Below are 23,377 nucleotides of genomic sequence, written 5' to 3'. Positions count from 1 at the left end.
GGTTATTTCGGGGCATAGTAGCTGGGAACAAACAAGCAGCCTCCAACAACAGCACCCATACGCAATTCTGACCTAAGAGGCCAGCACATAGACCCCTACACCTGACAAAGAACACATAACTAATTAATCAAAGTCCATAATTCTGGGAAAGTTTTTATATGTACTAACCTTACTTTTTGGCTTCTGTACCTCCATTTATTGCTAACTGTTCTTGTTAAATGAAGTGTGTCAACCAGGATATGGATTTTGTGTATAAAAGGCAAAGAACAGTGAGGTTTGGGCTACACAATTTGGGTAGGTCCCCAAGTAGCCAGTCAGCAAATAAAAACTTCCTATTGGCTTTAAGAATCTATGTTTGCTGAAGAAGTTACCTCTCGACACAAAGAAGGTGTCACATGACCCTCTGCCCCCTGCTGTGGTCCACACCCTATTAACATTCTCTCTCCTCCCTCAGTCCCACTGTCTCTCCCTCTCCCCTTCTCTCTAACTTTATTTCCTACATACAAACTTTCACAAAAACATTTTCAAAAACTTTATTCATAGCAATCGAACCAAAACACCAGTACCATCACCACAGCAACAACAAAAGAGAGAAGAGTCCAGGTGTCCCTCTATAGAACAAAGGATAAACAAACTACAGTGGGTTTGGACGATGGACTCAGCCAGAGTTAACTATTGATAAACATCACAAATAGTCATGCTGAGCTAAAGACCTTATGTCTTGGGACTGTGGGGTGTAGCTCAGTGATAAGCACTTTTGTAGACTGTTCAAGGCCTGGTTTCAATCTCAGCATCACCAAAACAAAATTTAAAAACCAGCATTTGCTCATAACAGTTAAAATTAGAAACAACCCAAGGGTCCATTGGTGGATTAGCAGATAAATCTGGATGTAGTATGCATAACACGTTATTCCTTCTTAAGAAGAAAGGAGCTTCTACACAAGCCAGTAAACCTAGAAGACAATCTGCTAAATGAGATAATCCAGTCACAAAAGCAGAAATACCACCAGGTGTGGTAGGCAGGAGTTCAAGTTCAAGGCCTGCCTGAGTTATATAGTGAGTATGAGGTTGACAAGATCACCATAGTTAGACTCTGAACTACTTTTTACAGTGGCATTATCTTATTTTTATTTAATATTTGAAAACTACATATATGTATACAAAATACAATGTATTTTGAACATATCCACCTCCTCTTTTACCCTCTCAGAGCCTCCTAGACCCTCCTTTTTTCCAATTAGTCCCCTCCAACTTTTGTGTCTTGCACGTAGCCACAGCTTCTGTGAGTTCACGATTATATTGGTCATGTCGTATCCAGATGTCAGCATTTCACAGTGGTCCTTCCCATCCTCTGGATTTTACAGTCTTTCCTTTCCCTCTTCTTTGATGTTCCTTGGGCATTGTAGGAAGTGATATAAATGTCCTGCAGGATGAGCATCCAACAGTGTCTTATTCTTAATTCTGACCAGTTATGGGTCTCAGGGTTAACCACCACCACTGAACATGCTTCTTTTACCAAGGCACTGGACAGTCTGACTTCTAAAGGAAAAGTAAGCCTGTGGAGCAGTGAAAACACAGGGACAGGAAGAGGACAGGAGTCCTCCAAAAACTGGAGGGAATCTGAGGAGTCATTCACAGGGGCGGAAGGATAGCGGTGACACGTGGACGTTATGAATATAGTTAATGACGTTGAACTGTGCGATCAGAAGGGGTTTAGATGTTAAACATTGTTTTAGTTGTATTTTGACATTATTTTTTAAAGACTTGAGTAATTGGGTACATTCTGGACGGAAAATGCTAAACCAGGTAAAAATAATTTAATGTGGAAAAGTAGAGCTTCTAATGATGTAAATGCTTCTGCTTAGTGTTATTCTGGAAGAAACTCAAACGCTTTTTGCCTTGCAAGTTGAGGATGGAAGTCAGGACTTTGAGCATACTAGACAAGTGTTCTACTTCTGATCCACACCCCAGCCCCTCACTGGGGGATTCTAGGCAAGGGCTCTACCACTGATCCACACTCACAGCCCCTCACTGGGGGCTTCTAGGCAGGAACTCTACCATTGAACCATGTCCCCAGCCCCCACTGGGAGGATTCTAGGCAGGTGCTCTACCACTGAGCCACACCCCAGCCCCCACTGGAGGATTCTAGGCAGGAGCTCTACCACTGAGTCTTTCCTTCTCTTCTTTTACTTCTCTTTCTCTTCTCTGTCCCTCTTTTATCTCTCTTCTCTCCTTTTCTCAGCCAGCACATTTTTCTTTTATTCCCTCCTCCTCCCTGTTCTCTTTTTTCTTTCCTGGGGGTGGAACCCAGTACCTTCTACATGCAGGCAAATGCTCTGCCACTGAACTTCAGCCCATGCTCTCTTTAACTATCTTAGTTATCTCTTCAAAAAGCCTTTTTCATATAGTTGGTGCCTATTCATATTTACATTATCGGATACTGAGACTGAGAAAACTTACAATATATTGATTTCATTTGAAGATAGTGATGTTGGCAAAGCAGGACTTGGGTTGCAGAAACAGATGGATCTCTGAGTCTGAGTCTAGCCTGGTCTCCAGAGTAAGTTTCAGGACAGCCAAAACTACACAGAGAAATCTTGCCTCGAGAAGAAGAAGAAGAGGAGGAGGAGGAGGAAGAGGAAGAGGAGGAGGAGGAAGAGGAAGAGGAGGAGGAAGAAGGAGAAGAAGAAGAGGAGGAGGAGGAAGAGGAGGAGGAGGAAGAGGAAGAGGAGGAAGAAGAAGAAGAAGAGGAGGAGGAGGAGGAGGAGGAGGAAGAAGAAGAAGAAGAAGAAGAAGAAGAAGAAGAAGAAGAAGAAGAAGAAGAAGAAGAAGAAGAAGAAGAAGAAGAAGAAGAAGACAGCAATGCTGAGTGCACTGCATATTTGCAGGAAGCACATCTCTGCACCAGTCATCATCATATTTGACCTTGCATTTGGGGGGAGGGGAGAAACTATCCTAAGGTAAAGTATCAGCTTGTTTTGGATATTAAAGCACAAAATGAAGAGCAAAATTTGGAAAATGGTTCTTTTTCTTGGCTTGCTGCTTATTTCTTATTTTAATTGTTTTAAATTTCATTTTACATTTTATCCACAGTTCTCCCCCCCACCCCTCGTCTCACCCCCACTTTGCCTTCCCCAGCCCATCCCCATCCAATCCTCCCAACAGGTAAGGGATCCCTTGGAAAGAAAACAAAGTCTGGCACATTCAGTTGGAGCAGGACCGAGCCCCTCCCACCTGCATTAAGGCTGAGCACGCCATCCCACCATAGGCAACGAGCTCCAATAAGCTAGCTCACGCACCAGGGATAGATCCTGGTCCTACTGTCAGGGGCCCCTCAGATAGTCCAAGCTTCACCACTGTCTGCCACATATGGAGAGCCTAGTTCGGTCCCATGGAGGCTCCACAGCTGTCGGTCTAGAGTTCCTGAGTTTCCACGAGCTTGGTTCAGCTCTCCTGTTGGTTCTCAAATCCAGAGTGATAAGCTTTGAAATCATATATATATATATATATATATATATATATATATATATATATATTACCAATAAGAATGGAACAAATTGTAGTATATATATTTCTGCATACACATAGATACACACATATGTATGTACCAATAATAAATAAAAAAGAGGCCATAAACCTAAGAGTGGGTGACATGTGAGGAGAGAAAGTGCTACAATTCTGTTTCAATTAAAAAACATTTTTTATTTTTTTGTTTTTACAGAAAAACATATTTTTAATAATAGCAAAAAACGTAAACATTGACAACATAAATTAACTGAATAGATTGGTTTGGGGAAAATTGCCTGCTGTGCACAAGATATACTTCCTGGTATAATGGTGGCATGACTGTTATAGAGTTACCACCATGCCTGGTGCTGTAATCCTAGCCAAAACCCCATGGCTGATGTCTCAGTTAGGGCCACTATTGCTCTGATGAAATACCATGTCCAAACAACTGGAGGAGGAAAGGGTTTACTTGGCTTATGCTTCCGTGTCGCTGTTCATCATCTAAGGAAGTCAGGACAGGAACTCAAACAGCAGGATCCTAGAGGAAGGAGCCTATGTGAGGCCATGGAGGGATGCTGCTTACTGACTTACTCCCCGTGGCTTGCTCGGCCTTCTTTCTTAAAGAACTCAGGACCACCAGACTAGGGACGGCACCACCCACAATGTGCTGGGCCATCCCCTGTCAATCATAATTTAAAAAATACCCTACAGGGTTGCCTGCAGCTTGATATTATGGATTAATTTTCTGAATTGAGGTTTCCTCTTGTCAGGTGACTATAGTTTGTATCAAGTTGACATAAAATTCTCCAGCACCACTGGGGAGGTCCTAGGTCCTGAGGTAGAAGGTGATATTGTTATTTTCCTAACTGGTCATGTTGTCGAATTGCCTTCTAACTATGCTTATGTCCATAGCCCTGGGCTGCTGTCAGCGTTGGTCAGAGAGGCTTCTTTCTGCAGTGAGAAACCGTCAGTGCAGAGATTCATAAGTGCTCAAGGTGCTGAGAACAAGAGACGGAGAGCTCAGCCGTAAGTGGGCCATCTTTATCAACAGCCTCACTGAGGCTCGTGGGTGAGGAGGTAGAAAGGCTGAAGGATCCAGAGGAAGAGTGTGATGAAATGAAACTTCTAGACATGACAAGGCTATCAAACTGATAAACTGATGGAAACTGCACAAGACCTAAACAAAGTCAAGCGACATAATTCTGGTGTTAATGAGGCAGGTGCTCTCCGGGTCTCCTACCCGACTGAGGAGCTACTGGGAGTTGAGCGCTTCCGCGGGAGGGAAAATCGCTGTCTTCAAGGGTATGACATGGTTTTCATGCTCTGGTGGACGGCCCCACACCCATGTACATGTGGGCAGCACTGATTGCACTTAGTGAGTTATCAGAAAATGAAGTTTTCAGGGAAATGGATTACATGGTTGGAGAAATGGAAAGACCTTGAGGAGGAAAATGGGCAGTGGATGTGATCGAATTTCATTGTATATATGCACATATTCTCAAGATTCTTAAGTTGCCTGACCCTAATTATATCACCTTCTAGCTAGTATCATTAACACTTCATGTTTGTGAGCCATGGTTTATAAACTGAGAAACCTGCATGAGTGGTGTGTATATGCAAATGCAGGAAGTCCAGTTCTTGAGATACTGGGGATACAGAAATACCAGTGTTGGGCCTTTTAGCCTTTCATGCTTACTTTATCTTTTTCCTAAAATAAGTAACCTTGAATTAGATATTTGTTTGTTTTTGATCATCAGGACAGAATTTCTTTGTATATCCCCAACTGTCCTGGAACTCACTCTATAGACCAGGTTGGCTTTGAACTCACAGAATTCAATCCCCTTGTCTCTGCCTCCCAAGTACTGGGATTAAAGGTGTGTGCCACCACAGCCCAACTTGAATTTGATTTTTAATTATTATTTTTAAATGATCTATATGTATGATAATGTGTGGGTTTGTACACAAGGATGAACTATGTGGGGGAGCACAGAACAGGGTCTCAGATCCTTCTAATTCCAGGCTTTTGTGAGCTTCCCAGTGAGGATAGTGGGAGCCAAATCCAGGCACTGTGAAGAGTATGTGCTCTTAACCTCTGAGCCGCCAATACAGAATTTACACAATTTAGGTTAAACTCCAAATAGCTCAATGAATGCATATTGTTGTAGCCTAATTTAATATTAAGAAATGAGACATGGGTCTGGGCCGACCTAGCAACTTTTGTGGGAGCAGTCCTGATCCAGTGACCTCCAGAACTCTGCAGGAGCAGGTAGGAGGGAGCCACCTGCTAGGGATCATGCCTGAGCGAGTGACTCCCACAGGACTGGGTGGAGCCAGTCACCTTGGCGGTATCAGGTCAAGCCAATGACCTCCATGGAATTAGGCCTGAGTCACTGACCTCTGCCAGAGCAGGCCTTAGTCAGCGACCTCTGTGGGAGGTTTACATAAGTGACCCAAAAAATTCTACCAAGGAACTCCTACAACTCAAATACCTTCAATAATGTAGGAAAAAACAAGATTAACTCAAAAAAATCAGTAGCCCTCCTTTATACAGATGATAAATGGGCTGAGAAATAAATCAGAGAAACATTACCCTTCACAATAGCCACAAATACATAAAATATCTTGGAGTAACTCTAACCAAACAAGTGGAAGACATGCATGAAAAGAATTTTAAATCTTTGAAGAAAGAAATTGAAGAAGACACCAGAAAATGAAAAGATCTCCTATGCTCTTGGGTAGGTAGAATTAACATAGTAAAAATGGCAATCTTATCAAAAGCAATCTACAGATTTAATGCAAAGTCCATCAATATCCCAGCAAAATTCTTCACAGACCTCAAAAGAACAATAATCAACTTCATATGGAAAAGCAAAAAAAAAAACCCAGGATAGCCAAAACAATCTTGTATAATAAAGGGAATCTGAAGGCATCACAATCCCTGACTTCAATCTCTACTACAGAGCTACAGTACTGAAAACAGCCTGGTATTGGCATAACAAAAGACGGAAGGACCAATGGAATCAAATCGAAGACCAGGATATCAATCCCACACATCTACAAACAAAGAAGCAAAAAACATATAATGAAAAAAAGCATATTCAACAAGTTGTGCTGGCATAACTGGATATCAACATGTAGAAAAATGAAAATAGATCTATCTCTAACGTCATGTACAAACTGAAGTCCAAATGGATCGAAGACCTGAACATAAAACCAAGCACACTGAATCTCATAGAAGAGAAAGTGGGAAGTACTCTTGAACGCATTGGCACAGGAGACCACTGCCTAAATATAACCCCAGCAGCACAGACACTGACAGCAACAATAAATGGAACCTCCTAAAACTGAGAAGCTTCTGTAAAGTAAAGGACACAGTCCGCAAGACAAAGGACAGCCTACAGAATGGGAAGAGATTTTCACCAACCCCACATCAGACAGAGGTCTGACATCCAAAATATACAAAGGGCTCAATAAACTGGTCAACAAAGGAACAAATAATCCAATAAAAATGAGGTACAGACATAAACAGAGAACTCCCAAAAGATGAATCTAAAATATAAAACACTTAAGGAAAAGCTCAACATCCTTGGCCATCAGAGAAACGCAAATCAAAACAATTCTAAGATTCTACCTTACACCTGTAAAAATGACCAAGATCAAAAACACTGATGACAGCTTATGCTGGAGAGATTGTGGGGGAAACGGAACACTTCTGCATTGCTGGTGGGAATGCAAGCTGGTACAACACCTTTGGATGTCAGTGTGGTGATTTCTCAGAAAATTAGGAAACAACCTACTTCAAGACCCAGCAATACCACTTTTGGGTGTATACCCAAAGGATGCTCAATCATACCACAAGGACATGTGCTCAACTATGTTTGGCTTTGTTTGTCATACCCAGAACCTGGATCAACCTAAATGTCCCTTGACCAAAGAATGGATAAAGAAAACATGGTACATTCACACAATGGTGTGCTGCACATCGGAAAAAATAATGACATCTTGAAATTTGTGGGCAGATCTAGAAAATGGACAGATCTAGAAAACATCATATTGAGTGAGGTAACCCAGACCCAGAAAGACAAATATAAGTGGCTTTTAGACATAAGCAAAGGAAAACAAGCCTACAATTCACGATCCCAGAGAACCTAGACAACAAAGAGGACCCCAAAAGAGACATACATGGATATAATCTACATGGGAAATAGAAAAAGACAAGATCTTCTGAGTAAATTGGGAGCATGGGGATTTGGGGAGAGGGTAGAAGAGGAGGAGGGAGGAATAGAAGGGAGCAGAGAAAACTAAATAGTTCACTAAAACCAATAAAAATAACATAAAATAATAAAAGGCAGCATAGGAAACACAGCTGGTAATGCGAAGCAGCATTACTGGGTACAAGGGCGCAGTGACCCATCACCTTATCCTGTGTGATGCAAAGCAGCACCATAAAACACAACATTCACTGTCATCATTGCTAACACTGCACAAGTGCAGAAACCAAGTCCAATGTAGGTAAAATGACTTGATCTAAGGTTGCATCATTCATGTGAGGAGGGCTCATGGTTGTAAACCCTGAAATATGCCTCACATTCCCCCTCCAGCGTTTTCCTCGCAGGGAGAAAGTATAAATTCTGCAACTAAAACAAAGCAAGGCCAAACAAAAACGGCACACACAAAACCATGGAGTCCATCCTGCTGGGGTTTTGTTTGTTTGTATGTTTCTTTTGATTTTTCACTTTTTAAAAATTTATTTATTTATTTACATTTTTTTGTATAGCAAATCCAGTTCCCCCTCCCTGTTTTTTACTCTTTTTAAAAACCAAGTGTGGTGGCAAGTTTTTTATTATTAGTATTTATTATATATACAGTGTTCTGCCTGCTTGTATAGGCCAGAAGAGGGCACCAGATCTCATTACAGATGGTTGTGAGCCACCATGTGGTTGCTGGGATCCCTGGAAGAACAGTCAGTGTTCGTAACCACTGAGCCACCTCTCCGGCCACCTTTACTTTACGTTTTGAGAAGGAGAAAAAACATGAAGTTGGGTGGCTATGGAGGTGAGAAGGATCTGGGATGCGTTGGAAGAAGAGAAAATATATGATTAAAATATAGTTTAGGGGGGCTGGAGAGATGGTTCAGGAGTTAAGAGCTCTGGCTGTACTTCCAGGTTCATTTCCCAGAACCCACATGGCAGCTCATGGATGCCTGTGGCTCCCGTTCCAGGAGATGGGACACACTTACAGACATACATTGGGGCAAAACACCAACACACAAAAACTAAAAATAAAATAATTATAAAAAATACGCTGCATGAGAAAACTTATTGTTATAATTTTAACTAATGGAAGATTGCAGACAAAAACACAAAGAAGTGGAAATTATGTAACTAAAGAGAAAGAATTTGCAGAAGCCAGTGTGAGAGTTCTCCAACTCCAGGTGTGTGGGCATTGCTCCATCACCTGTGCAGCCCTGTGCTGTGGTCCCCAGAGCTCGTGAACAAACAGCCAATGTGCTGTGCTCTCCACTTGGTTAGTTGTTCTTTTCTAAAGCTTCATCACATTTATTTATTCTGTAGTGTGTATATAAACAGGCACATTCAAGTCACAGGACACATGTAGAGAAGAGATGATAGTTCTGAGGAAGTGGTCCTGGAAACTGAACTTGTATTGTCGGGCTCAGTAGAGAGCATCTTTACCCATGAGTCATCCCACTGTCCTGGTTTCTGGTTCTTTGATAACGAAGTTCTGTCTACTCTAGTTGCATCACTTTGGGTGTGTGTGTGTGTGTGTTTATTTTTAGTTTATGTGTGGAGATTTGGTCCATGCCTTTGACTACATCCTCTATTTGTTCTCTGTGTACTTTCCCCCTTTATCTCTCTTTCTAGATAACTTAGCTTTGCAATTCTTTTGAGCTCCTTCGGAGACTCATTTTCAAGGACACACATACATCCCTCATATTGTGAACAAATCAGTTTTACACTTCACTTCCCTTAATCCCTGTGAATTCCAGAGTCCTATAGAAAACCCAGCCATGTTCCTCGATACCTCCTCCAGCCTGTAGCCCAAATATTGATCCATAGCAGGAAAAATGTTTTATCAGGGGTGCCCGGAACATCTGCTCTTGGTGTTCTGGCATGCTTTTGACTTCAGGTGTTTGATAAAACTCTACCTCCAGGATCTTAAGACAGACCATACAGAAATCTATCCTCTTTACCCATCAAAATGATTCCAGAAGCCAACAAAATCTGTGAGCTCCCCTTTTCAGAGTCAAAATCTTGTGTTTCAAAGTTGACTGTGTCTGTCTGGGCCTCGTCAAAAAAAAAAAAGGTCTGGGAAGCAGTCCATGTCTTTGCTGTCCTCCTGTGCCTCTGATACGGAATCATGGAAGGGCCCATGAGAGCAAATCTCTGACATGTGTGGATCATTCTGGTGAAGGCCAGAGGCACCAGAACTTTTTCTTCTCGTGTTCTTATGCACAGACTTGAGGAGAGAACATCACACTAGTAAGCACAGGAGCCACCACAAGACACCTGCAGACAGCTGTGTGAGCATTTTAGAAGCTTCTTTGTAGGAAGTTCCTAGGAGGGTCTGTCTCCTCAACAGACCTGTTCAGTTTCAGAAGATTACTGAGTCTTAACGAATTTCCTGCTGGAACTTTCTGAGTTTTAAGGAGCTTTCTTCCAGGATGAATGCTTTAATTCCGGGGAAATTTCAATATATCGGTCATGGACAATGTACTGTGGAGTCCTGCTTTAAAGTCACCTCTCGTTGACTCTCTGTATATTTTTACTTTCCAGTTCTTCAATTTCTGACCCAATCTTTATAATCTCTCCCCATCAACTGCTTTAGGGTTTAACTTACTTTTTTTAAACAAAATTTTAGAGTGCTTCTTTAAGTTATTTAGTTTAGTTTTCTTTCATTTTTAATTTTGAGTTTTTTTTTTTAATGTAGGCACTTAGATCTGTAAACTTTCCTGTTAGGGCCGCATTCCTTGTATTCACAGATTTTGATAAGATGTGATTTCTGTAGTTTTTTTTTTACTATTGATTTCTACTTTTAATCAACTATGGTCAGATAGAATATAGGAATTATTTCAATTTTCCTATATTTGGTAAGAGATGTTTTGTGTCTCAATATGTGATCTACTTTAGGGAAAGTTCTACAGACTGCCGAGAAGAATGCTCCTTTTGTAGAATGTCGGTGGAATATTCTGTGGACATCAGTTAGGTCCCTTTGATCTGTGAGGTTAACTTTAGTAACTTCAGTGTTTCTCCAATGACATATCCTTTGGTGAGAGTAAGACACTGAAATCACCTTCTACTCTGTCTTGGGATTAATCTTCCATTACACCCCATAGTATTTTTTATGGAATTGTGTGCATCCACATTTGATATGTATATGTTCAAAATCAAAATTTCTTTTTGATGGATTGTTCCCCTGGTCACTAAAAAGTGACCTTATTATCTCTTCCTATTGGTTATGGTTTGAATTCTATATTGTCAAATATTAGAATAGAGATGTCTGCTTAGTTTCTGGTTCTCTTTGCCTGGAATGCTTCATTCCATCCTTTCACCCTAACATGGATTATGAGACATGTTTCCTGTAGACAGGAAAATATGGGAAGATGGATCCTGTTTACCAATGGAACCTGCTAGCCCATGTCTTTTGTTTGGAGATTGAGATCTCTAATAATCAGTTATTATTGAAAGGCTTGGGTTGGCTCCTGTCATGTTATTCATTTCATGTCTTTTGGTGCTTTCTTGGCCATTGTTTGCTTAACAGCTGCCCAGCACTGCTTTACTTTTATATTGTTATTTGTTTATTTTGTTTTGCTTTTGCTGCAGGCACCTCCAGCTCCCTGTCTGTTCACACCCCTTCTCGACAATTCTTATCTCTGAACATTTCTCACCTAGTTCAGGCTGGTTTGCACCTTGCTATGTAGCCTATTGGCTCAAAATATTGACCTTTCTTGCCTCTGTCCAACTAGTACAGAAATTACAGGTATCTTCCCCGGAACCCAGGCAGCACCTCCACTTTCAGTCTCTCTGCTGGCTTCATTTCCTATTCTTGGCATGAAATCCAAGGGCTCTTCACATGCCGGACAGGTGCTCTATTGCTGAACTACATACATTGCAGCCAATCTTTTCAGTCGCTCAATTTTCTCTGCAAATGACCTTTGCTCAGCTAGGTGACACCTGTTTATATTTACAGTGCTGAATGCTGGAACTGAGAAGGCCTAAACAATTCTACTGATTTATTTGAGGATAGCAGTGATGAAAGAATTGCAAAGTTACATAAAGAACATCTCAGCATCAATAGAGAGAGGAGGGAGGGCATGGGGCAGGCGACAGGGGGCAAAGAGGCAGGGGGTGGGGATGGTGGAAAGGAGGTAGAGGTATCCTTAGGTAAATTTCCAACTTGCTTGAGAATATGAAGGAGTAAAATGAATAGATAAAACCTGGAGAGTGAACCTTGCTTGGCTTTGATTGTAGTTTCTGATTTTGGGTAGAAACTGAGAAATGTTGTAATGATGACAGAGTTCATTCAACTTGGATATTATTAATCATTAACTATCCAGTCCATGTTAGAAAGTTTATTATTTACTTTTCAGGTAGTAGGTTCAAACATCAAGGGTTCTGTTCCTCATGAGAATGACGTTCTCTGCTTTACGTTAAATTTATTTATAGTCTTCACTAGGCGCTCTTTCTCGGACACACCTGGTTCTGATTAGCATCCAGTTTTTTTGTTTTTTTTACCTTCCCAAATTGAAACCAAAACAAACAAATAAAAGTTCTGTGTTTTCTTTTGCATTTAAAATTACTTTGTAGTTTCTGAGAGGGAATCTGGAGGAGGGGAAATCACAGATTGGCTTTTTCAGATATAATAATATACTAAAATAATATTATTAGACACTTTTGAAAAGTTACATGTGAAGATGAGCCAAGGTGGAATTTAAGTCAGATCTTCCCTACTTCCAATTGCTACAAATAAAAGATTTCAATGGGTAGAAAACCATGTTGAAATTGTATCTTTTTTTGAGATCCCTTGATGTTGTGTTAATGTTTTGTCTAAAGTATGTTACCATCAAGGTGAACATGTTACTATCCAACAGCTCTGTCGGTTTTTCTGTATTTATCAAAGACCTGCTAGCATTGTGCCTGAGATCAGGTAAGATAAGCATAAAGCTTTTATTCATAATTTCATGTATTATATGAAATGTTTGGTTGGCCATGCCCTTTTCTCTTTAGTCTGACTCTAGCATCTTCTTATGCTGCGGATCTGAATTATTATGTAGTGTATCTTTCTTATTATTTGGGAATTTCTTATAATGTGTTTTGATCAAGTCCACCCCAATTTCTTCCTCTCCAATTTCTCTCCACTCCCCCACTTCTATTCCCTCACCATTTTGTTTGTTTAAGCCACTTACTGCTACTAGAGTACAAATGAGTACTGAACCTAATGGATTATGAACAACCTCTCAGGGGCTACAATCTTAAAGAAAGCTGACCTTTCTTCTTCCAGCAGACATTAGTTGCCAATAGCTCCTCAGATAGGGGTGGGCCTTTGTAAACACATCCATATTAGGTTTTTCTCTGGCTTGATCTTTCATTGGCCTTGTGCATGTTCTCACAACCATTGTGAGCTCACAAACACAACTGCCCTGTTGTGTCCAGAAACTACTGTCTCTCTATAGTCATCCACTACCTTTGGCTCTCACAATCTTATATCTTATCTTACACAGTGATAACTGAGACTTTTTATTTTTTATCTTTTGGGTTTTGCAAGACAGGGTTTCTCTGTAGTTTTGGAACCTGTCCTGGAACTAGCTCTTGTAGACCAGGCTGACCTTGAACTCACAGAGATCGACCTGCCTCAGCCTCCTAAGTGCTAGAATATTCATTTACACTGTATGAATATACATCACTGTGATTGGGTTAATAAAAAAGTTGACTGGCCAATACCTGAGAGGTAGAGATTAGGTGGGACTGGCAGACAATGAGAGCACAAAGAGGAAGAGGATGAGTTGAGAGTCATGAGGGATGAGGAGAGAAAGAGATAGAAAAGATACCAATCCACAAGGCAGAGCATAGATAAGGAATATGAGTTAATTTAGCAGCTAATAACTGGGACCTCCTGAAACTGAGAAGCTTCTGTAAAGCAAAGGACATGGTCAACAAGACAAAATGGATGCCTACAAAATGGGAAAAGATCTTCACCAACCCCACACCTAACAAAGGGCTGATTTCTAAAATATACAAAAAACTCAAGAAACTGATGTCAAACTACCAAATAATTCAATTAAAAAATGGGGTACAGATATAAACATAAAATGCTCAACAGAAGACTCCCAAATAGCCAACAGACACTTAAGAAAATGCTCAATATTCTTAGCCATCTGGGGAATGCAAATCAAAATAACTCTGACATACCACCTTACACCAATCAAAACTGCTAAGATTAAAAACACTGATGACAGCTTATGCTGGAGAGGATGTGGAGTAAAGGGAGCACTCCTCCATTGCAGATGGGAGGCAAACTTGTACAACCACTGTGAAAATCAGTATGGTGATTTCTCAGAAAATTAGGAATCAATCTACCTCAAGGCCCAACAATACCACTTTTGGGCATATAACCCAAATAGGAACAATCACACCACAAGGACATTTGTTCAACTATGTTCATAGCAGTATTATTCAGAATAGCCAGAACCTGGAAATAACCTAGATGCCCCTCAATCAAAGAACAGATAAGAAAATGTGCTACATTACACAATGGAGTACTACTCAGGGGTAAAAACAAACAAACAAACAAACAAACAAAAACCATCTTGAGTGAGGTAACCCAGATTCAGGAAGATAAATACAGTACGTACTCACACATAAGTGGATGCCAGGCATAAAGCAAAGAACAGCCAAGCTACAACCCCCAACCCCAGAGAAGCTAGAACCCCCTTCTGGAAACAACTAGAATCAGATGCAGAGATCCACAATCAACCCCTAGGCGAAGCTCTAGGTGAAGAGAGATAGGAGCAATAATATGAACAAAGGGGTCAAGACCAGGATGGAGAAACTGCACAGAATTGGCTGTTGCAAACTTGTGGAAGATCACTTACTCCTGACTGACAACTAGAGAACCTACATAGGACTGAACTAGGCCCCCCGAACACAGGTGACAATGGTGTGGCTTGGAGAGTATATGGGACCACTGGCAGTTGGACCAGGATCTAACTCTAAAGAATGAACTGACTTTGTGGAGCCCACTCTCTATGTAGAGATATCTTGCTCAGCCTGGATATGAGGGGGTGGACCTTGGTTCTGTTTTAATGAGGGGATAGGCCAGTCATAGTTGACTTCCCAAAGGAGGCCTTAGCTTCTCTGAGGAGCAGACGAGGGTTGGGGTGGAGGAAGAGGGAAAGGAGGAAGAGAGGATGGTGGGAAAGCTGGAATGGCATGTAAAAAATAAATTAATTAAATAGTTAAGAAAATAAATATGGGTTAATTTAAAGTATAAGAGTTAGCTAGAAATAAGCCTGAGATGTTGGCTGAGCATTTATAAATCTCAGTCTATTTACTTAGAAACAGCTGCTAGGACACAGAGAAACTTCATCTACATGGCATAAATGCACATTTAGAGCTGAGCTTGAGACAATTGACAGATGGAATCCTGTAAAGCTAAAAAGCTTCTCTACATCAAAGAACACTATTGTTTGAGTAATGATAAAGTCCGCAGAATGGTAAAAATCCTTCCCAGCTATTCATCTGACAGTGGATCAGTGTCTGCAATGTACAAAGAGGGGGAAAAAAACCCTAAATACTGAGAAAACAAAAGTTGGGATAAGAAGAAAAGGTGCAACATGGAACTAAGAGGAAAACTGTCAAAGAAGAACTATGAATGGCTAAGAAACATTTTCAATAGTTTTACCTATCATGAAGATGCAAATTAAAACTATGTTGAGATTTTATCTCACCAAAGTCAGAATGGCTAACATAAGAACATGGATGTGGCTCCCTTAACTAAGAATTGTGCTTCTGTGCTCCCCTATCCAACCTTCCTTTATCCCAATCCTCCTTTTTCCCCTAGTCCCCCCATCCTCCCCTTCTCCCTTTTCTCTCCCCGTCTCCCCTCACCCCCATCCCACCCCACCCCCAAGATCCCAATTTTCTCCCCAGCAATTTTGTCTACTTCCCAGAGCCAAGAGGATAACTATATGTTTTTCCTTTGGTTCATCTTCTTACTTAGCTTCTTTAGGATCACCAATTGTAGACTCCGTGACCCTTATTTATGGCTAGAAACCAATTATGAGTGAGTACATCCCATATTCATCTTTTTGGGTCTGGGTTACCTCACTCAGAATAGTGTTTTCTATTTCCATCCATTTGCATGCAAAATTAGAGAAGTCATTGTTTTTTTTACCGCAGCGTAGTACTCTAATGTGTAGATATTCCACACTTTCTTGAGTGGGAGGAGGGGGAGAATGGTGGGAGGAGGGGGAGAATGGTGGGAGGAGGGGGAGAATGGTGGGAGGAGGGAGAGAAGGATGGGAGGAGGGGGAGAAGGGTGGGAGGAGGGGGAGGGAAATGGGAGGCTGGGAGGAGGTGGAAACTTGTTTTTTTTTTCTTTCTTTTCTCAATAAAAAAAAATAAATTAAAAAAAAGAACATGGATGTGGAAAAGGGAAAGACTTGGTCACTGTTGGTAAGAGTGCAAACTACGGTTGCCAGGATAAAAATCAGTGCAAAGAGTCTTTTTTTAAAAAGCTAGAGAGGGATTGACTGCATGGTCCAGCTACTTGATTCTAAAGTTGGACTTTTGCCCAAGGGAATCTCCATTGTACTGCAGAGATACTTATTCATGTTCATTGCTGCTCTATTCACAATAGCCAGAAAATTGCAACATCCTAGATTAGATCGCAATAGCCAGAAGACAAGGAGGCCTGCTGCAAGATAGCATCTTCTAGATGACAGAGGAACAGTATCCATGACATCCTAACAATGTTGTTTCCTAAATAAGTCCTGAATAATGGCAATACCAGTTGACTTGAATAGAGAAAATGTCACATGACCCTACCCCTAGGTGAAAATCTACAGACAACCTGGCTACTGACAGTGGGAGTATCTGTTCTGTCCAGGGAGGATGAACCCTCTGATAGGTATGAGGATTTCTGAAAAAGCACAAAACAGATGAAATGCCTTTATCATTGCTTCATTGAAGATCAAAACATGGTTTTGAACCATTTTCAGTGTGTAAATGTCAAGATATAAAAGTGTTCAAGGCTTAATTCTTGAGGAACATTTAGATTATGTTTTTTTAAAAGACATCTAATTATGCCATATGCCCCCTCCCCCATTAGTTGATTCCTTGACTGTGAACATGGTCTGAACTAAGAGATTCATATGCAGGTCACCACAAGCCACAAACAATCCTGTTAAGAAGATATATACTGCTGCTTGGTGGCCCCGGTACCTCCTCTCTCTTCCTATCCCATCCAGCTTACATCCAGATCCCCCCACTCCCTGTCTCTCTCCCCCCTCCCTTCCTTGGTGGCAGAGCGCCTCCCTGCTCTGCCTCCTTGGGCGCTGGGTCCTAACCCAAAGTGGAGGGTAAAGGGGAGCTCGGTAGCTCCTTTGTTCCCATAGCCTGCTTGCAGCAAGCAGGGTGGACCCTTTGTTTGCAAGCGAACCAAGCAGCACGGAGTTTCGATCTGGGCACCTAGTGAAACATCATTGTGGTGAGTGAGTGCTGCAGCACCCGGGAACAGCCCACCTACACTTCCTGGTCATCCTACAGGGGCTATACTGCCCGGTACCTCCTCTCTCTTCCTATCTCATCCAGCTTACATCCAGATCCCCCCACCCCCTGTCTCCCTCCACCCCTCCCTTCTTGGGCAGCAGAGTGCCTCCCTGCTCAGCCTGCTTGGGCGCTGGGACTGAACCAGAAGGTGAGTGCAAAGGGGAAGGCAGTAGCTCCTTTGTCCCCATAGCCTGCCTGCAGCAAGCAGTGTGGGCCCTTTGTTTGCGAGCTAACACAGCAGCAAGGAGATCGGAACTGGACTCCAGGAGAAACATCACTGGGGAGTGACATCACTGGGAAGGTACATCAGTCAGCAAGAAGACCTGATCCTGTAAGAGAAGATCCATAGGAGAATATTGGGAGGAAGAGATGGGGAGACGCCAATGCAAGAATTCACCCAACAATCTGAAAAACAACACGAAACCACCAGAAGCCAGCGACCTCACAACAGGAGGACATGAACACCTTAATCAAGAAGAAGTAGAAAAAACTGACTTCATGACAGTGATTGACACCCTTAAACAGCATATAAAAAACGCCCTTATAGAAATGGATGAGAAGTATAACAGAAAGTTCGAGGAATTGAGTAAATCAGTGAATGATACCCTAGGAAAGCAAGGAAAAACAATCAAGCAGATAATGGAAACAGTTCATGACTTGAAAACTGAAATGGAGGCAAAGAAGAAAACACAAACCGAAGGCCGGCTGGACATGGAAAATCTAGGTAAACGAATAGAGACTACAGAAACAAGCATAACCAGCAGAATACAAGACATAGAAGAAAGAATCTCAGATTCTGAGGATAACATAGAGAAAATAAACGCACTGATCAAAGAAAACACCAAGTCCAACAAACTCTCATCATAAAACATTCAGGAAATATGGGACACAATAAAAAGACCAAACCTAAGAATAATTGGAGTAGAAGAAGGAGAAGAAGTGCAGCTCAACGGTCCAGAAAATATACTTAATAAAATTATAGAAGAAAACTTTCCCAACCTGAAGAAGGATGTACCTATGAAGGTTCAAGAAGCATACAGAACCCCAAATAGGCTGGATCAAAAAAAAAAAACATCCCCTCGCCATATAATAATCAAAACACAAAATATACAGAATAAAGAAAGAATATTAAGAGCCGCAAAGGAAAAAGGCCAACTTACTTATAAAGGTAAACCTATCAGACTTACACCTGACTTCTCTATGGAAACCATGAAAGCCAGAAGGTCCTGGATAGATATACTGCAAAAACTAAGAGACCATGGATGCAAGCCCAGACTACTATATCCAGCCAAGCTTTCGTTCACTATAAATGGAGAAAACAAAATTTTCCAGGATAAAAACAAATTTAAGCAATATGTAGCCACAAATCCAGCCTTACAGAAAATAATAGAAGGAAAATCACTAACCAAGGAGTCCAACAAAGACCTCAATAACTCAGACATCTAGAGACCCTTCACCAGCACAACTCAAAGAAGGGAAACACACAAACCCTACTACTAAAAAAGTGACCGAAGTTAACAACCACTGGTCATTAATATCACTTAATATCAATGGGCTCAACTCACCTATAAAAAGGCACAGGCTAAGAGATTGGATACGAAAACAGGACCCAACATTCTGCTGTCTACAAGAAACACACCTCAACCACAAAGACAGGCACCTACTCAGAGTAAAGGGCTGGGAAAAGGCTTATCAAGCAAATGGACCTAAGCAGGTGTGGCCATACTAATTTCTAACAAAGTTGACTTCAAACTTAAATCAATCAGAAGAGATGGAGAGGGACATTTTATACTCATAACAGGAACAATTCATCAGGAAGAAGTCTCAATCCTGAATATCTATGCCCCTAATATAAAAGCACCCACGTACGTAAAAGAAACATTGCTAAAATTCAAGGCAGCCATCAATCCACACACACTAATAGTAGGAGACTTCAACACTCCTCTCTCACCAATGGACAGGCCAATCAGACAGAAACCTAACAGAGAAATTAGAGAATTAATGGAGGTAATGAAGCAAATGGACTTAACAAACATCTATAGATTATTTCACCCAAAGAGGAAAGAATATACCTTTTTCTCTGCATCTCATGGAACCTTCTCGAAGATTGACCACATACTCGGTAACAAAGCTAACTTACACAGCTACAAAAAAATATTACTAACCACCTGTGTCTTATCAGACCACCATGGATTAAAGTTAGAATTCAACAACAATGCTACCCCCAGAAAGCCTACAAACTCATGGAAACTGAACAGTCAACTACTGAACCATACCTGGATTAAGGAAGAAATAAAGAAAGAAATTAAAGTCTTCCTTGAATTCAATGAAAATAAAGAAACAACATACTCGAACTTATGGGACACTATGAAAGCAGTCCTAAGAGGAAAGTTCATAGCACTAAGTGCCCACTTAAAGAAAACAGAGAAAGCACATATTGGAGACTTAACAGCCTACCTGAAAGCTCTAGAAAAAAAAAGCAGACTCACCTAGGAGGAGTAGAAGACTGGAAATAATCAAACTGAGGGCTGAAATCAACAAAATAGAAACACAGAAAACAATCCAAAGAATCAATGAATCAAAAAGCTGGTTCCTGGAGAAAATCAACAAGATTGACAAACCCCTATCCAAACTAGTCAAACGGCAGAGAGAAAATTTGCAAATTAATAAGATCAGAAATGAAAAGGGGGACATAACCACAAACACAGAGGAAATTCAGAGAGTCATTAGGTTTTACTACAAAAGCCTGTATGCCACTAAACTGGAAAATGTAAAAGAAATGGACACTTTTTTAGATAAATACCATTTACCAAAATTAAACCAGGACCAGATGAACAATCTAAACAGACCTGTCAGTCGCGAAGAACTAGAAGCTGTTATCAAAAACCTCCCTACCAAAAAAAGCCCAGGGCCAGATGGTTTCAATGCGGAATTCTACCAGAACTTCCAAGAAGACCTAATACCTATACTCCTCAATGTATTCCACAATATAGAAACAGAAGAGTCATTACCAAATTCCTTTTATGAAGCTACAGTTACTCTGATACCAAAACCACACAAAGACTCAACCAGGAAAGAGAATTACAGGCCGATCTCACTCATGAATATCGACGCAAAAATCCTCAACAAAATACTGGCAAACCGAATCCAAGAACACATCTGAAAAATTATCCATTATGATCAAGTAGGCTTCATTCCTGAGATGCAGGGCTGGTTCAACATACGAAAATCTATCAATGTAATCCAGCATATAAATAACCTGAAAGAAAAAAAACCATATGATCATTTCATTAGATGCTGAAAAAGCATTTGACAAATTCAACATCCATTTATGTTAAAAGTCTTGGAGAGATTAGGGATACAAGGGTCATACCTAAATATAATAAAAGCTATATACAGCAAGCTGACAGCTAACATCAAATTAAACGGAGAGAAACTCAAAGCCATCCCACTTAACTCAGGAACACGACAAGGCTGTCCACTTTCGCCATACCTCTTCAATATAGTGCTGGAAGTTCTAGCAATAGCAATAAGAAAACATAATGGGATCAAGGGGATTCGAATTGGAAAGGAAGAAGTTAAACTTTCGTTATTCGCAGATGATATGATAGTGTACATAAGCGACCCCCAAAACTCCACCAAAGAACTTTTACAGCTGATAAACAGCTTTAGTAATGTGGCAGGATACAAGATCAACTCCAAAAAATCAGTCGCCCTCTTATACACAAAGGATATGGAAACAGAGAGGGAAATCAGAGAAGCTTTTCCATTCACGATAGCCACAAACAGCATAAAATATCTTGGGGTAAATCTAACCAAGGAAGTGAAAGATCTATTTGACAAGAACTTTAAGGCATTGAAGAAAGAAATTGAAGAGGATACCAAAAAATGGATGGACCTCCTTTGCTCTTGGATTGGGAGGATCAACATAGTAAAAATGGCAATTCTAACAAAGGCAATCTATAGATTCAATGCAATCCCCATCAAGATCCCATCAAAATTCTTCACAGATCTGGAGAGGACAATAATCAACTTTATATGGAAAAACAAAAAACCCAGGATAGCCAAAACAATCCTATGCAATAAAGGATCTTCTGGAGGCATTACCATCCCTGACTTCAAACTCTATTACAGAGCTACAGTAATGAAAATATGGTGGTACTGGCATAAAGACAGAGAAGTCGACCAATGGAATCGTATAGAAGACCCGGATTTTATCCCACAAACCTATGAACACCTCATTTTCGATAAAGGAGCTAAATGTATACAATGGAAGAAAGAAAGCATCTTCAACAAATGGTGCTGGCACAACTGGATGTCAACCTGTAGAAGAATGAAAATAGACCCATATCTATCACCGTGCACAAAACTCAAGTCCAAATGGATTAAAGACCTCATTATCAGCCCGAAAACACTGAACCTGATAGAAGAGAAAGTGGGAAATACCCTACAACAGATGGGCACAGGTGATCGCTTCTTAGGTATAACCCCAGAAGCACAGACATTAAGGGCAACATTGAATAAATGGGACCTACTAAAACTGAGAAGCTTCTGTAAAGCAAAGGACACTGTCACTAAGACACAAAGGCAACCTACTGACTGGGAGAAGATCTTCACCAACCCCGCAACAGACAAAGGTCTTATCTCCAAAATATATAGAGAACTCAAGAAACTAGACTTTAAAATGCTAATTAACCCAATTAAAAAATGGGGCACTGAACTGAACAGAGAATTCTCAACAGAAGAAGTTCAAATGGCCAAAAGACACTTAAGGTCGTGCTCAATTTCCTTAGCAATCAGGGAAATGCAAATCAAAACAACTTTGAGATATCATCTTACACCTGTCAGAATGGCTAAAGTCAAAAACACCAAGGATAGCCTTTGCTGGAGAGGCTGTGGAGGAAGGGGTACCCTCATCCATTGCTGGTGGGAATGCAATCTTGTGCAACCACTGTGGAAGTCAGTGTTTCGGTTTCTCAGGAAATTCGGGATCAACCTACCCCTGGACCCAGCAATACCACTCTTGGGAATTTACCCAAGAGATGCTCTATCACATGACAAAAGCATTTGTTCAACTATGTTCATAGCAGTATTATTTGTAATAGCCAGAACCTGGAAACAACCTAGATGCCCTTCAATGGAAGAATGGATGAAGAAAGTATGGAATATATACACACTAGAGTACTACGCTGCGGTAAAAAACAATGACTTCTCGAATTTTGCATGCAAATGGATAGAAATAGAAAACACTATCCTGAGTGAGGTATCCCAGACCCAAAAAGATGAACATGGGATGTACTCACTCATAATTGGTTTCTAGCCATAAATAGGGGTCACGGAGTCTACAATAGGCGAATCTAAAAAAGCTAAGTAAGAAGGTGAACCCAAGGAAAAACATATAGTTATCCTCTTGGCTAAGGGAAGTAGACAAAATTGCCGGGGAGAAAAGTGGGATCTTGGGGGTGGGGTGGGATGGGGGTAAGGGCAGATGGGGAGAGAAAAGGTAGAAGGGAAGGAGGGGGGACTTGGGGAAACAGGAGGATCGGGATAAAGGAAGGTTGGATAGGGGAGCACGGAACCATAATTCTTAGTTAAGGGACCCACTTTAGGGTGGGCAGGAGACTTGACCCTAGAGGGGCTCCCAGGTGCCCAAGCTGAGGTCCCCAGTTAGTGCCTTGGGCAGCTGAGGATAGGGAACCTGAAATGACCCTAGCCTAGAGCAATACTGACGAATATATTGCATATCATCCTAGAACTTTCATCTGGCGATGGATGGAGATAGAGACAGAGACCCACACTGGAGCACTGGACTGAGCTCCCAAGGTCCCAATGAGGAGCAGAAGGAGGGAGAACATGAGCAAAGAAGTCGGGACCACGAGGGGTGCACCCACCCACTGAGACAGTGGAGCTGATCTACTGGGAGCTCAACCAGGCTAGCTGGACTGTTACTAAAAAAGCATGGGATAAAACTGGACTCTCTGAACATGGCGAACAATGAGGGCTGATGAGACGCCAAGGACAATGGCACGCGGTTTTGATCCTACTTAATGTGCTGGCTTGGTGGGAGCCTAGCCAGTTTGGAT

General features: G+C 41.2%; 1 protein-coding gene across 1 annotated transcript in view; it reads left to right on the top strand.

Moving 5' to 3' along the window:
• LOC142858504 (cytochrome P450 2G1) overlaps window positions 1-23,377 on the top strand; it is a 74,757-nt gene that overhangs the window by 29,850 nt on the left and 21,530 nt on the right. The window lies entirely within an intron of this gene.

The sequence above is a fragment of the Microtus pennsylvanicus genome, chromosome 1, assembly GCF_037038515.1.
Source record: "Microtus pennsylvanicus isolate mMicPen1 chromosome 1, mMicPen1.hap1, whole genome shotgun sequence".
NCBI classification, from domain to species: domain Eukaryota; kingdom Metazoa; phylum Chordata; class Mammalia; order Rodentia; family Cricetidae; genus Microtus; species Microtus pennsylvanicus.
The sequence above is the reverse complement of the archived record's forward strand: the minus strand, read 5'-3'. Positions and strand labels throughout refer to the sequence as shown.